Here is a 15,936-nt window from a genome sequence, read left to right on the forward strand (position 1 = left end):
AAATGATGTGCCAGCATTAGAACCCAAATCTTTTACCTGTGGTCCTTAGCTTTTTTTCAATTTGCCATGAAGAGGTGAGTAGCCTGATGGCAGAACCATGATTCACAAGAGGGAGCAATAGAGAGAAATTGTGGAGTGTCCCTCCTGTTACAAGTGACACCAGGTGACATGCACAGAAGCCCCTCTGGTAGATGCTTCATAATTAATAGCGGGAAGGGATGGCAGGATGGAAAATGTAGGTGGAAACATTAAATATAGTTACACCTGTTTAGATGATAATCGATTCATGAAACGGTATATGGATAATATCTCTAGAAACTGCCTTTTATGAATATCAAAAACCTCACTGATTATAATAATATGTACACTGTAGCTCTTAACATTTTTGTAGTAGCTATTATATCCTCCCACAGGTTTGCCAAATAAACTAAGAAGAGGGAGCCAAGACAGGTAGAGTGACACTACGAAAGAGGAAAACACTCTTACTTTACTCCTTCTTGAAAACAGGAAAACTGAGAATGAAGAAAGCAAAGGACTAAAACTAACCAAGAGTCAACAGTGAATAAATGACGAAGCAGGGCCTTGAATTCAGCAATCCCGGTTTCCTAGAAGCGGGGGATAGGTCCCGCGTCTTCAGATGCTAATACTGAGTCTTAAGTCTGCGCTTTGTGCCAGACTAAAATCCTTACATACACTATTTTAACTCATTTACTACCAGGCCTTTCTGCTACACTACACGTTAACCTTACTTAGAAATGATTGCCCAAAAGAAATGATTACTTTTAAAATGCAAACATTCAGGTACTTAGGGGTGTGTGTGTGTGTGTGTGTGTGTGTGTGGTGTTCATGATCATAGCTACTGACTGAAAAGAAGTTCAAAGATCCACTTTTTACTTTACCTCTTCCAAAAAAATTTAGTAGCACAAGGAAGCCCTTTGCTTTCCCAGTTTTCTTACCAACCAGAACTAGCATCCTGGCAGGGAGTGTAACGGACAAGAAGCGAAACTCTTTGTCGGTTCTGCTACAGAGCACCCAGACCTGCAGCTCCCGCAGCATCCTTCCCCTGCAGAGCCGACGGCTGGGGTGCCGCAGCCCGGGCGTTTACCCGAGGGCAATCTCGACCTCCTATCGGCATTTGCTCCGGGCTCACCGGTGCACCGCTTCACCCGCTGGGGACCCCGGGCGGCCCGGGTCGAGGGGCGCTCTCGCGGAGCCGGAGCCGACCCCAAGGTTCGCCCTTCGAGGCCGCGCCTGCCAAGTATCGCGGGACTTGGGCGCAGCGCTCAAGCCGCGGCTCCCGGAGCAGCCGGAGCGAGCTCAGCGCGCGCCGCCCCAGCCCGGGGAGGAGTAGGCGCTGCGAGGGAGGGGGGGAGGGCCGGGGGTGCTGGTTACGTAAACGATACTAGCCCTGTGAAAGGCCTCCTGGCTGGGTCTACGGGAGGGGGAGGGGCCGCGGGAGGAGGAGGGGCTGGGAGCGAGCCGGCCGGGGTGGGAGGGGGGCGGGGGCCGGGGGCGAAGTGACCAGGCGGCGGCTGTGCCGAGGTGACAATGTGCTAGGAGCCCTCGATCGGTTTCCTGCGCCTCCTCGGCCTCGGCTCTCGCTGCGCTCACGGAGTCCTCGAGCCGCCGCTGCGCTATGAGGGCGCCTCTCTGGGGCTGGCCGAGGCCGGAGTCGGCTCGCGCTGCTCGCGGGGAGGTGTGAAGAGAGAGGCGCAGGCGGGAGCCGGGCTGTTCGCGGCGCTCGCGGGCCAGCCCGGGCTCCAGGTGAGCTCAGGCTCGGCGCGCCCGGCACTCGGCGCGGCTGGCCAGCGCCCGCCTGGCTGGGTTGGAGGCTGAATTACGTGCGTGGACCGCCGTTCCCTCTTCGCGGGATCCTTGGCCACGATAGCAGGTCTCCGTCTCTCTTGCTCCCCTTCTCTTCCTTGTAATTGTCTGGGGCGAGTCACCCCTGGGCCGCCAGAGTGCTCGGGTGGGCGCCGCAAAGTCCTGCAGTGAGTGGCAGGGAGCGGAGTCCTGCACCCGTACCGGTCCCGGGTCAGGGGCGCCGGCGGAGCGGCCGAGGACTCTCCGAGCTCCCCGAGCGCGGTCCCCCGCCGCTGCAGGTGCGGAGGGGGCACCGCGAGGCACGAGGCGCGGAACTTTGTGCCGCCGTCCGCCCTCTACCTCGCTGTCTCAGTTACCCAGCTGATCAGGGGTGTGGGGGCGCAGGACCTCTCGGCGTCTTGGTGACGCTTGGCGCAGGGCAGTTCGGCCTTTCCACCCCGGCAACTTTTTCCGTCCGGCTGCGGGCGACCGGGAGCTGCGACGCACAAATGCTTTCACACTACCCGGCACCGGGGACGTTCAGAATCTCGGGTGTCTTCCTCGACGGTTGCCTTGCTCTCTTTCTGCCTCCCTTTGCCTGTCTCTTGGAGTGCCTCTCTGCCTTTCCTTCTCTCTGTATGTCTCTCTGTCTCTGACTCGGTTTTTTCCTGGGTCTGACTCCCCCAGCCCTCCGGGTTTCCTTGTTTCTCCTTCTCTTTCTCCCTGTCTTTCTTGGGATGTCTCCGAGTCCCTGTTTTCTATCGCTTCGGTTTGTCTCCCAGTCTTGCCGTATTTTCTCCGTTTTTGCCTTTCGCTTCGTATTTCATCTCCTTTTCTCATTTGCCCCGACTCGTCCTCCCGAACACCAGCTCCCAAATCCCGAGGAGGGGCCCTGGCCAGGGGAACACACCCTGGTCCACCTTCTGGGCACCTTCAGGTACAGAGACCTCGCTGCTGGGTTCCGGAGGGGATGCGGGGATTGAAGCAGCCTGCTCTTGTCTGGGCTGTGAAGTCGAGCTCAAGGGCCAGCCTCTCCTTTCAGGGTTCGAGGGCTCTGCGCTGCTGCCAACCCGAGCGCACGGAGGCTGCTGGTTTGGACAGCGAAAGCTGCGGGTGCCCCTGCCCTTACCTGGAGCCTACATCTCCAGCCTTTACAGGCAACCACGGGGGCAAGAGACAGTGGGCAGACAAACCCAGAAGCTTACTGATCCAGGGGGAAACTAATCTCGAAAGGGTGGGAGTTTTTGTGTGGCAAAGGTGTTACTAGCAGAGGAGCAGAGCATTTGGGGACTGCCTGCTTTAAACTGCCATTGCACTCAGTCCTTGAGCCGTTTGCTTGGGAGAGCTCGCGGTCACCTCTCGGAATCAGGACAGATTTTACTTGCAGGGTAAAGACACTTGGCTGCCCCTTGACATTTTGTGTTCCTTTAGGCCCTCAAATCTTTGGCTTTGTGTGAAGGTTGCCTTTGCTCAAGGTTGCTACCACCTCGTGTGTGTGTGTATGTGTGTGTGCGCGTGTGTGTGCGTGTTTGCATTTATGCCCTCTAGTGTTAAAGAAACCTGCTGGTTTAAGAATATTGAAAAGTAAGGTCAACCAATTGGTGCCTGACTTTGGACCTCTCACTTTCCCAGATCATTCTCCTTGCCTTTTTGCTCATCCTTTCCTTTGCTCATCTTGACATTTTTATAGAATTACAAATCTTCCCTTTTCTCTGATCTCCACAAACTCCTCCTCTCCTGTAGCATTAGAACCTTAATATTGAAATCCTGTTCGAGTCACTTCAGAGATGTGTAGATTTGGAGAATGTTCATAGGCCAAGGCTGGCTTTGAACATAAGTTCATTTGTCCACACTGTTTGCCACAGATCAGGATTTCACATCTTTCTCGTATGCCCCTCTCCACCTTCAGCTCCACTGAGAATGTTACTTGTCTGTTCCTGATCATTTAAATAAGTGCTTTAAATTTACCGTTTCTGTGATACTCATGCCATTCCTGAGCTTACAAGGCTCGGGATATCTCAGATCAGGTTTGAGGAGTAAGAAAAGAAAGCTTTTCCAAAGGAAGTACTTGTAGCACTGCTGGTGTACATGAATTCTAGGTCCCAGAATCAAGAATGGGAGGGATGTGTCTCAGATATGGAGACCTTAGCTCAGTGTGGGAAACTAGTAAATGCTTCATGAAAACTTGTTGATTGATTAGCATGCAGCTAATTACAGGCTTTGAAGTCACCTAGCTTTGCTTATGGGGAGTTGTATTCTGCCTCCTCCCCCTTATTCCATTTAGTCTTTTATGAATGGGACTAGAGGACTAGTAGAAAGGATGTTGCAACACGTGTTTTCTGTGTCTTTTCAGCTCAGTCACGGCTTGAATTTGCCATCTCTCCAAGTTTTTAACTTGGCTGATACTCTTTAAAAATCATTGCAGAGTGGAAGAAGTGAGTTTAGAGGTTCTGATGGTGGCATTTCTCAACCTTCCTACCTAAAAGTAAATGAGGACATGAGATCATTTGTGGAAGCATACTTTTGTGTGGTTTTTAAAAAGTGCAAGTTCTCTGTTAAAGAAGAAACCTATCTCCTTAAAATATTTTGGGGATATAAATTGATCTGCAAACTGAATCAGTTACCCTAAATAATTTATAGGTTTCCTTACTGCTTTGAGTATATTTGAGCAGTGTGATAATACATGTATATAAGAATTTGCCGAAGTACTTGGAAATGTAGTGCCTCTTGATATAATGATCTAGTAGGAATCCATGGGCTTTATAATTACTTTTCTGATGATTTGGTACTCCCCTCTTAAAGCAGTTGGGGATTTGCCCTGATGGTGACTCAGCGGGTTGGGCATCGACCAGCAAAGTGAGAGATTGTCAGTTCAATTCCCAATCAGGTCACATGCCTAGGTTTCAGGCCATGTCCCCAGCTGGGGGCATACAACAGGCAACCAACTGATGTTTCTTCCCTACATTGATGATTATTTTGTACATCAATGTTTCTCTTCTTCCCTTTTTCTCTCGCTTCCCCTCTCTCTAAAAATAAATAAATAAAATATTAAAAAAATACATTTGGGGATTTGCCATGTGTATTTTTTAAGATCATGTTCTACAGCTATTTTGCTTTTTAAATTATTACGTATAAATCACCTGATACACTATTTAATTTTTTTGTATTAAAAATTGCAGACATAAAGGTGAAATCCAGATATTGGTTGAGATGTGTTCTGATTTCATGCCACTAAGAATATTGAGATGGCCCTGGCTGGTGTAGCTCAGTGGATTGAGCGCGGGCCTGTGAACCAGAGGATCGCTGTTCGATCCCCAGTCAGGGCACATGCCTGGGTTGCAGGCCAGTTCCCAGCGGGGGACTCACGAGAGGCAACCATACATTGAATTTTCTCTCCTTCTCTCCTTTCCTTCCTCTCTAAAGATAAATAAGTAAAAAAAAATCTTAAAAAAATAATGTCTTAAAAAAAGAATATTGAGATTCATTTAACTTTTTGACTTAATATGCATTAGTTTCAGGTGAAACAGTTATGTCAGAGTGAAATACAATGTTTTCATTTTGCCAACTTGTTGTTTAGAAGTGGGAATTGTAACAGGAACATTACCACCTAATAGTATTGTGCAGCTTTTTCAAACTTCATCCATCACTTTAGGAAGAGGGTGAGAGAACAAACAAATGAGTATTTTGTCTTACCTTGTAATTGTGCTGTGCTTCAGTCAAATGTCTACATTATTATAGCCCTCATCAACTATTGGTTTCTCTCTGGTTTGGCAAATGAAGAGAATATTGGTGTTTCTGAACAAGAAAAATAAGGGACATGACTGCGTGTAAAGTATTAGTACAGTCCCAATATGTGAAATAAATGACAACACTCCATGTATGTAGTAAATTTTTGTGCTTTAGAAAAGAAACAGTTTTTTACAGTTTTGTTCTTTAACTAATTTGCCTTACCAGACATCATATTCCCAATTGACACCTCTAACAATAAACAACCAGTGTTGGCTGATTTTGATACATTACCTTCTTGGGTTTGTGTCACTGCCAGTAGACAGGCCATAGAGATATCTTAAATTAATAAGATTTTACAGGATCACTACTTTGAAGTATGAGTGACCAAATTAACTAATGGCCTAGCTATTAAAAATTTTAACTGGACTTTTGTTCTAAATCCTTCACTTTGCTCTTGTCATCAGAATAAGTACATGTCAAATAGCAAATCAAGAATTTAAGTATGTGTGCTCTTATTGACTCCAAGGATCTGTTGGAAAACATTTCTTAACATCATCACCTTCCACACACATATACATTAAGTATATGTTTGAATACATAAATCATTTACAGATCTGACACAGACTTGATAAACCATTTATGATTTTAACAGATTAGACTTCTGCCATTTAATTACAGGCATAAATGCTTTTGAAGAGTACAGCTTTTTAGTGCTAAATTTAATACTTAGAGAAATTTGCATAAATGAATGCATGCATTAATTCAGTTGTAGTTGGTCATTCATTTGGAGCATTACAAGAAATTATCTTTGGGAGCAAAATATAAATCAAACAGATTTTATTCATTTCATACTTATTTCCCCTTGATTCAGATTTAAACCTATGTGTATGTTTTCAATGTAGTACATTTATAGTAAAATATTTAATAGGTTTTAGCTTGATTACCAAGAAATAATTAAAGGTGGCTAAAGACACTTGTGTAATTAATTTATGTCCTAATGTTCCTTGTAAAGACATTAGATAAAAATCATTTTTAGCTATGAATTTTACAATTTATTTTCTTAGTATGTCTCAGCATCTATTTATTTAAGTTGAATTCTTGTTTTTAAAAAAGTTGCTACAGCCTTGGCTAGAGTGGCTCAGTGAATTGAGTGCTGGCCTGTGAACCAAAGGGTTGTTGGTTTGATTCCCAGTCAGGGCACTTGCCTGGGTTGTGGGCCAGGTCCCCCAGTGAGGGGTGTGTGAGAGGCAACCACACATTGATGTTTCTCTCCTTCTCTTTGTCCTTCCCTTCCCCTCTCTCTAAAAATAAATGAATAAAGTATTTTTTAAAAAAAAGTGTTACTACGGATTATTAAAAGCTGGTTGAGGCCTAACATTTAAAATGTAAGTTAAGTTAGGAAGACATGTTTTTTCCCTAAGGGCCCAACTTCAGTCAAATGTCTACATTATTATAGCCCTCATCAACTATTGGTTTCTCTCTTGATGTTTACCCTACAATAATCATCCAATCGGTTCAGTAGAATTACAGCAAGTTGAGAAATATCAGTTTTTAAAAGTTGGTTCATATTAATGGTTAATCCTCTCAACATAACTTCAGAAGGATGTAGGGGATACAGTGACTATTCCGTCATAGATATTAGCGTATTTGTGATCATATGAGCATCTTCTGTTATGTGAGAAAATAAAAAAGTACTTACCGTAAAGACATGTGGAGACTGTCCAAGATATATCATAGCAGAGTTTTAACATGACATGGAATTAATTGGGAATCTGTTTGATATATTAAACTACATTGAATTGTCACTTAAGTCCTATTAAACTCTTGTAGAACATTTTGGGGAAGAGTGTGATTAAACTGCTGGTTGGCACTTTGGTGAACATAATACATGAGCTGAGTAGCCACTGTAAATAGAATAAAGCACAGCACACATGTTCAAAATCACTCAAATTATGCCTCAGAGAGAGGAGCAAATGTCAACTTAGTTTCTTGTCTAATGCTAATTGCCTTCACACTCTAAGCACAGCACCTTTTTTTGTTGTTGTTAAAAAATGGATTTTGACATATGGGGAGGATTATCTTCCTTTAGACCAGAAACAAAATAACTCACTTAGTTTCCCCTGGAGTTTTTTTATTATATAATTAGTCTTAGATGGAGAGGATGAGATTTGTATGACTATCAAGAGCTTTATGCACTACCACTATTAATCTAGTGAGAGAAAAATGGGCCAAAATACTTGGAAACAAATGTATGTGAAGATATGGATATTTAAATTTATTTTGAAGGGTATTAAAATGATTATTTTAGTTATAAGTTGATAAAATGATGAAAATTTATAGGATCCTTACCTTGTAATTGTGCTGTGGGTAAGTAAATATCTGACCTGTCTCACTTCATTTTACCCTCATAACCACATGAGTGGACAGTACTGTCACTGTCCCCATTGTATGGGTGAGGGCTCACTTGCTCACAATCACACAGATAATCCGTAGTAGGGCAGGGATCACATCCGTTCTTTCGGTGAAACCAGTTCTTTAACAGTTCTCAGTCTGACATTTTTACTGACTAATAAATTTTTTTTAAAAGTGAGTGCCAACCTCAAGGTGAACATTTTCTTTTCCACAGTAAGAATGATTTACAAAGTCTACCTGTATCACCATTATTTTGTAAAAGAGTGGTCTTTTTAGCACCAACTAAGATGGCAGAACTGAATCTCAAAATATAGTTCTTAACATAAATTTAGCTTCCTGTGCATTTTTTTACCTTGCACTCATTTCTCTGATTTAACAAGTACAGCTGAAAATTTCATCACGGTATTGTTAATTTATTTCATTGCATTCTGTAGACTAATTGGGAATCATTGTTATCCTAAACAACTATAATATACTGCCTACCCATACACCCACACAACACAAGCCAATATGGTCATCATATTCATGACTTAATGAGACCTAGCCCCTGTAGCTATTGCATTCTCTTTCTAGTTGCAATTCAGGGCAAGAAACTTGGATCTAGGAAAGATGTTAGCAATTGTTCTAGCCTCATTTGACTGCTTCATTGTTTGTTGAAAGGATTAGAGGATTGGAGGTGATTTGTTCCTTTCATGTAGTTCAGGACAAATCACCATCACTAAGACAGTGCCAATCTGTGTTCTGGGGCAAGGAATGAGTGCTGGGCAGAAACGCAAGGTGCACCTGTCAACATACTCTTCTGTCTTCCCCCCATCTTTAGGGATCAGTTGTTCCTTTTTTACTTCATTCTTTGCCTTGCTGAGGACAAAGCAATTTTGTTTTAGGTAAGAAAGAAAATTCCCAAGCTAAACTTTTAACTGCTTTTGTAAAGCTGACTGATGCTGTTTAATCCCAGGTTGCTTTGGTTAGTGACTCTCGTGGCCATTGGAGAGGAAAAGAGTGACGGTGGGGTGGGTGAGATGTAGCTAGATGGCCTAAGGTATTGTTGAGCGTCATGGCTGATAAACCATTGTGTTTATTGAATTTACCTAAAAAGGTTTTTTGTTTGTTTTAATATAGGTTGTCAGGTCCCATTCATATAGTCTCATTTACCTGGGATGGATCCACAGGATATGTCTTTGTAAACGTTTCACAAGCAACTGATCTACTTCTAGTACTTCATTTTTCAGATTCACTCATTAATTTTATTTAACAAATGCAAATGTTATTGTTCTCTGGATATCATTTAAAGACTTTAGAGGTATTGATTTATTTCATTATAATAACTTCCAAAAGTAGGCTTTATTAGTACCTCCACTTTATAGATGAGGCCATTGAGACACAGAAAGGTTAAGTTGCTGGTAAGCGGCAGGGCAAAGTCTATGCTATTTTCATGAAATGATTAATAAAACTACATGCTTTAGGTCAAGAAGCTTGAAATAGCAGACTTGAAAAAGGAATTTCAATGTCTATGTCTTGTTTTTTTGAGTAAGTTATGCTTTTAAAGGTGAATAAAGACATAAAAGTCCTTCAGGATAACATAGGCAGGAAAATCTCAGATATTCCACACAGCAATATTTTGTCTCCTAGATACACTGATATGTCCCCTAGTGCAAGGGACATAAAGGAAAGAATAAACAAATGGGATCCTATCAAAGTAAAAAGCTTCTGCATGGCTAAAGAGAATGGCATTAAAATGAAATGACAACCAACTGTATGGGAAACATATTTGCCAATGATGCCTCAGACAAGTGTTTGATCTCCAAAATATATAAAGAACTCATAGGACTCTACTCTGAGAAGACAAGCAACCCAATTAAAAAATGGGCAAAGGACTTGAACAGACACTTCTTCAAGGAGGACATACAAAGGATCCAGAGACTTATGAAAAGGTACTCAGTATTGCTAGCCATCAGAATGATGCAAATTATAACCACAATGAGATACCACTTTACACCAGTCAGAATGGCCATCATAAACAAAGCAACAAACAAGTGTTGGGAGGTTGTGGAGAAAAGGGATCCCAAGTGCATTGTTGGTGGAATTGTAGACTGGTGCACCACTATGGAAAACAGTATGGAATTTCCTTGGAAAACTAAAAATGGAACTGCCTTTTGACCTGGCAATTCCACTGCTAGGATTATATCCTAAGAACCTATGCACCCCAGTATTCATAGCAGCATGATTTACAATAGCGAAGTGCTGGAAGCAACCTAAGTGCCCATCAGTAAATGAATAGATCGGAAAACTATGGTACATTCACACAATGGAAATCTACACAGCAGAAAGAAAGGAGCTTCTACCCTTTGTGACAGCATGGGTGGAAATGGAGAGCATTATGCTAAGTGAAATAAGCCAGGTGGTAAAAGACAAAAACCATATGATCTCACCTTTAACTGGAAACTAATCAACAAAACAAACAAGCAAGCAAAATATAACCAAAGACATTGAAATTAAGACCAAACTGACATTAACCAGAGGGGAGAAGGGATGGGATAATGGGGGGGGGGGAGGGTGAAAGGTTTGCCAGAACAAGTATAAAGGACACATGGACAAAAACAAGAGCAGGTAGAAACAGGGGAAGGAGGTGGGGAGGGCTGGAGTGTTGGGGAGGGGTGAAAGAAAAGTCAGAAAACTTGAACAGAAATAAAATTAAAAAATATTTAATAAAAATAAGTATAGTAAAAAAACAAGTGTTCAAAGCAGCAATATTCAGATAGCTGTGAGTATATGTTTATTTAGAAATTTGAGACAATATGGTTTCATATTTACTTTTTTCATTTATATTGTGAACATTTTCCCATGTCATTATGTTTAATATGAAATTTAATGGTTATATAATAATATTTTTAAAATAAATAAAAAATTAAGGTGAAGAAAGAAAACCTGATCAACTCAGACTTTTAGAGTTGAATAAAAGTTTCTCTTTAGAAGTAATGGTACCAAATTAAAAAAGAAAGTTAATTACAAAATTTGGGACAGAAAACATGGAAAAATCAGTGGTGTTCTTCAACTAGATTGTTGTCTCTACTTATGTGCAGACTTTGCCCTGCATGAAAACAAACAAAAACAAACCCATAGGAATTAATACAAAGTGATGTAGATAGGAAGAAAAAATTAAAATGCATAAGTAAATAATATTACTACATATAGACTTTATAACTGAAATGCATATCTGTGACTAACCTAATAAGAAATATTTTATTTTTATATATTGCTAGCAAATTCCTTATATTACAATAGAAAATACTCATATTTAAGAAAAGTATTGGAAAATCCCTTAGAAATATTTGTTTTTTCTCAAGTATGTTTTTTTGTAAGCTTATTATATGATGGAATCTCTATGCTATTTTGTAATCACTGGTATTCTTTAAGAACTGTTGCATCCATCTTTGATGAGGTGCATTTTCTCCTTATGCTGGGCCTTTGGTTGATTTTGAGAAACTTTCTGTTACTTAATATTTTTAAGGCACTAAGACAATGTTTTAATTAGACTTTTAGTAAGTCTTTTAAAATATAAATATTATTTAGACTGATCATTTGATTAAATTATGTAGATTATTTGAATGATGTACTCCTGGTAATGAGTCACTCTACCTGTCTTTTTTCCCCTTAAATAAAAACCCACGCTTAAAAACATTTCTGTTTTCAGATTCAATAATCAAGTGAGGGTTCATGGGATTCTTGACTAACCTAGTTTCAAAACAATAGACTCTTTTTTGTTTTTCTGACAGCAAATTCTACCTCTTTTTCTAAATCCTCAAGGCTCGTATTTCTTTGATTCTCTTGATAGTTCAGGCTCAAATAGGACTGTATGTCATTTGTCTGGAAAAATATTCCCCTCCCTGTTTGTGATTCAGATGTTGCCCATGTCCTGTGCATTTTCAGTGCCCTTCTGTATTTTGTAATGAGTAAAGACTGTCTTTATAATTTCCTTACACTCTTTTTCTTCTCTTGTATCCTCCCTTGCTCCTCCCTTTCTTTCGTCTTCATGGTGATATCAATTTTAAACTGTCTGTCTTCTGTGGCTTAATAAATCATCATGGAGCAGAGCTGGACACTCTATTAGTTGTCTTAATTCCGTAAAAAAAGATAGAAAAGAACTTCCATTTATTTCATCATTAGTCTCTGGATAGGTAAAAGGCAGATGCTCTAGCTCTTGCATTTGGGTCATTTAACAGGAGGCTGGGGATGCTAACTTCGCATCTCATTACCTTTGTCTCCTTTTAGAAGTGTGTGCCCAGGCCCTGCGGTCAGTTGGCAGTTGGCAGGGCCATGGCTCCAAGGGAATGCTGTGCATTTGAGGGGATGCCAGTTTCAGTTGCCAGGCATTTCTCACATCCTTTGGTCATGCCTTTCTTATAAAACATCCAATATGTGTTTCATTACTAACTCTAGATTATTGAGTTCATGTCAAAAATTCACTGTGGCACTATTGGTAGGTTGTGATGAGTAATTTTTATAATTTGTTTCCTGTGGCTCCCATTCCCTGAATTCAGGATACTATTGTCCCTATTTGGTAAACCTAGACCAAACATTTTGTCACAGATTTTTAAAGAGTTTTATTATTGTGAACTAAGTTGAGATGAATCATAGGTAATTGGATGGTGCAGCTGAATTAACACATTGAATTGCCAGTTATGAGACTCTTCATTTGCTGTAACAGACAACAATGAGCCCATTTTGCTTCTACAGTGAACAAATTCTTATTATCTATATAAAATTCTAATTCAAGTAGGATAACATGTGTGCATCATTTCCATTCCTTTTGTAAGGAAAATAACCTCCCCAATATATTGCCAGCTATCTCATGAAATAATTTTGAACTTCAATAAATCTTTTTCTTTGAAAATGTTAATCAGTTGTCTCATTCCCCACAAAAGGACAGACTATTAAGCATTCAGAAATAAGAAACGATAATACTACTTTTACCCTGAGTACCTTAAGTTTGTGCAGTTGTACAGTTTGCATTTATTTTAATAGAGAGCCTCTTTTCTATCACTCTGAACAGCATTATTGCCCTAATGACTAGGGTCATGGGCAACACTATAATAATTTTGTTTGTTTTGGGATTTTATTCACTTTAGGTGTTTTAAGGGTACCTTTTCTAGGTCAGTGGAATTGCTTTTAAACAGATGAGTTCATTTTAAGAGGAAGGATTAAGACATATCTTTATCTAAATTCCCCCGGAATACTTACTAATTTAAGCATTACAGTAAGGGGTCAAAAAGACATCAAGCTGCTACGAAAATTGTGTGGAGTGAAGCCAGGCAGAGGAAATTGTCTGAGATGTGGGAGGGTACCCTAAAGTGGAGGGGGAATGTACTTTCCCATTAACAAGCTCCCAAAGGCTTGAGGCTCAATAATGCCAAGAGAAATGGAAGTCAGAAGTGGGACACTGGAGCTGAAACACAAGTTTTAATCAACCTGTATAGCTGGAATTACCAGCCTTCTGTTCGCCAGTTCCACTTCTGTGTAAACATCCCTATTGCTAGTTATTTCTCAGTTTCCCTCTACACCGTCCTTACACACTCTAATGGAATTACCTGGACTGCTGGGGAACAAGGGCGGCTAGGGGGGCATCTTCAAACCATAGAATAAAGTCCCTTTCATTTTGGCACTTAGAGCCTTTAAGACTAATGTTTGGATCCTGCTTACCCTAAAGCAATGTTTTCAGATCAAGGGGACTCACTCAAGTACAAAGGGCACAGCATTTTCTAGTCCTTTATTCTGAAATATAAAGCAGCAACCAAGGATTGCCAGACATTCAAAACATAATTTGAAAAAAAAATTAACAAAAGTTTGCAATAAGAAAAAGGGAGACAGGTAAATGGAAACCAGCAGTAAAATGAGAACCTTGCAGAAAACCATCAGTTTGTTCTCTGTACCTATGTTTGTTTTGTTTGATTTTCATTTTTGTTTGTTTTTATATTCTACAGGTAAGTGAAATCATACCATATCTTATTTGCCCAATCTCTTTACTCAAGTCAAGGTGTTAGTTACCTTTTACCTTTTAAGTTTATCTCTTGATCTTGCTGCTAACTGAATTGTCCACTCACATTGGAATCTTCCATCTTTAGTTTTATTCATCTATAATAACTTTCCAAATAGGATTGTTTTGGTAGAATGTTTTAATTGCTCAAGGCCTTACTTTTAAAAACATTTTTTAAAAGCATTGCCAAATGGTTTTTTAAAAGGTCCATCTCCATTCCACCTCTGTTTCCCTGAACATCGTAAACAATACATTTTAAATCTTAAACTAGTTTTATTTTTATTTTTTTAAACTAGTTTTTAACAATATTTTGTAGTGGTTTCCTGAGAGAGATGGTAAATTGTATAGTGCTCTGTGTGGTTAAATTATACCAGTTATTGTGATTACCTGATGTGCTTGCAGATGCATGGAAGAATTGGTAGATGAAGGCTGGCCACTCCAACATTAGACAGATGTGAAGATATTGTCATCTTAGCCTGGCAGCTGCTCTTGAAGTTCTCATTGCTCCTTATTGTTTGGGCTAACACTTCAATTTTGTAGCTAATCAGAAATAGTTGCTTTAAAAATGTTAGCTATTCCTAATGTTTATGAGAAAACAGATGGGTCCCAGAAGAAATGACTAACCTGCTGGTTGTTGGAAGAGTTTTGTGTGGTGTGTGTGTATGTGTGTATACTTTAGCACCTTTCAGCAATTCAGCAAACCAAAAGAAGATGGTAGAAGAGAGGGAGAGAGAAAGAGAAGAATGAGGAAGTTTCCCAGCCTCGCCCCCCCATAGCCTGAGATGTGTGTAGCACAAAGCTATTGTGAAAAATGGAGAAGGGAAAATCCTTTCAATGAATATGTTAAAATCTAGTATTGTTATGATATGGAATGGTAGGTGATTCTGAAATGAGAAAATTAACAGTAAGGCATTCTCTGACGCCTGTGACTGTCTGGTTTCTGTTGACAGGTTGTGATGACAGTCTCCTGGGTCACCTCCTTTTACCATTTTCTGAGTGATCTGGTTTTTGGGTGGTGGCTCCAGGGCAGCGAGAGCTGCTTTGTCCTGTTGTCTCACTTGTTTCCACGATTGAGGGTCCATTACATTTTCTTCTAAGGTGAAGTTTTTGGCAGTTAATTGGAACCTTTAGTGCGTGAGCTACTCCTTGATTTTAAGATAAGAAAAAATGCAGGGACTGAATTTGGAGGAGGCAAAGGAACATGGTTGTGGTAAAGACACAATTTTAAGACTGTGGTGCCAGCCTAAATGCAGTTAAAAAATCCTGACTCATCCAGTTACTAGCAGAAAACAAAGCACAGTTACATAGCCTCTATGGAATTTAGTTGCCTCATCTTTAAAATGGGAGTAGTAATAATAATAATAGCCAACACTCATACTACCAGGTCTGTAATAGGGCACGGGGGTCTCTTTTAAGTGCTTTACATAATATTATTAGTTCATTGAATTCTCGCAATACTAAGAGTTAGACACTTATTTTCATCCCGCTGATCATTGTAACTACTTTAATGGCTTGTCTTGAGGGTTGAGGTGACAGTGAATGTAATGTTCTGATTATTGTGCTTGGCACTTAGTAAGTGCTTAACGAATGCTAGCTGTTATTAGCACGTCGCCTCTCCCAGGGTCCTCTACTGGCATTTAGTTGGCCAGTGCCTAGTAAATTTGGCTGCCTAACCGAATTTTGAAATAAAATTCTCAGACCTGGAAGAGTTATTGTAAGGAATAACTGCAAAATCAGGCCCCAGGAGACAGTAAATAAATAGGAGTCAAAGAAGGATTGAAGCCAAGCAAAACCGACCATAAAACTGTATTGGTGAAATATTTAGAAATCTTATGTAAGACAGAGGAAAAGGTACATGTGTGAAGGGAATGGTATATATTATAAGTATTATATTATAATGTACAAGTATTACATAACACTTAACACTGAAATGCCACTTGGCAGAAAGTGGGAAGCTTCTT

The 15,936-nt window shown here is 40.5% G+C and overlaps 1 long non-coding RNA gene across 1 annotated transcript in view; it reads left to right on the top strand.

The window, feature by feature from the left end:
* Window positions 1-1,530: 1,530 nt before the first annotated feature.
* The window catches only part of LOC118974394 (uncharacterized), a 79,248-nt gene continuing 64,842 nt past the window's right edge, over window positions 1,531-15,936 (top strand). Inside the window, exon 1 of the long non-coding RNA XR_005063890.1 lies at window positions 1,531-1,891. This is a non-coding gene — a long non-coding RNA (uncharacterized LOC118974394). The remainder of the gene's footprint in view (window positions 1,892-15,936) is intronic.

Source organism: Sturnira hondurensis, unplaced genomic scaffold (genome assembly GCF_014824575.4).
Source record: "Sturnira hondurensis isolate 20B ecotype Veracruz unplaced genomic scaffold, ASM1482457v3 Scaffold0019428, whole genome shotgun sequence".
NCBI classification, from domain to species: Eukaryota; Metazoa; Chordata; class Mammalia; order Chiroptera; family Phyllostomidae; genus Sturnira; species Sturnira hondurensis.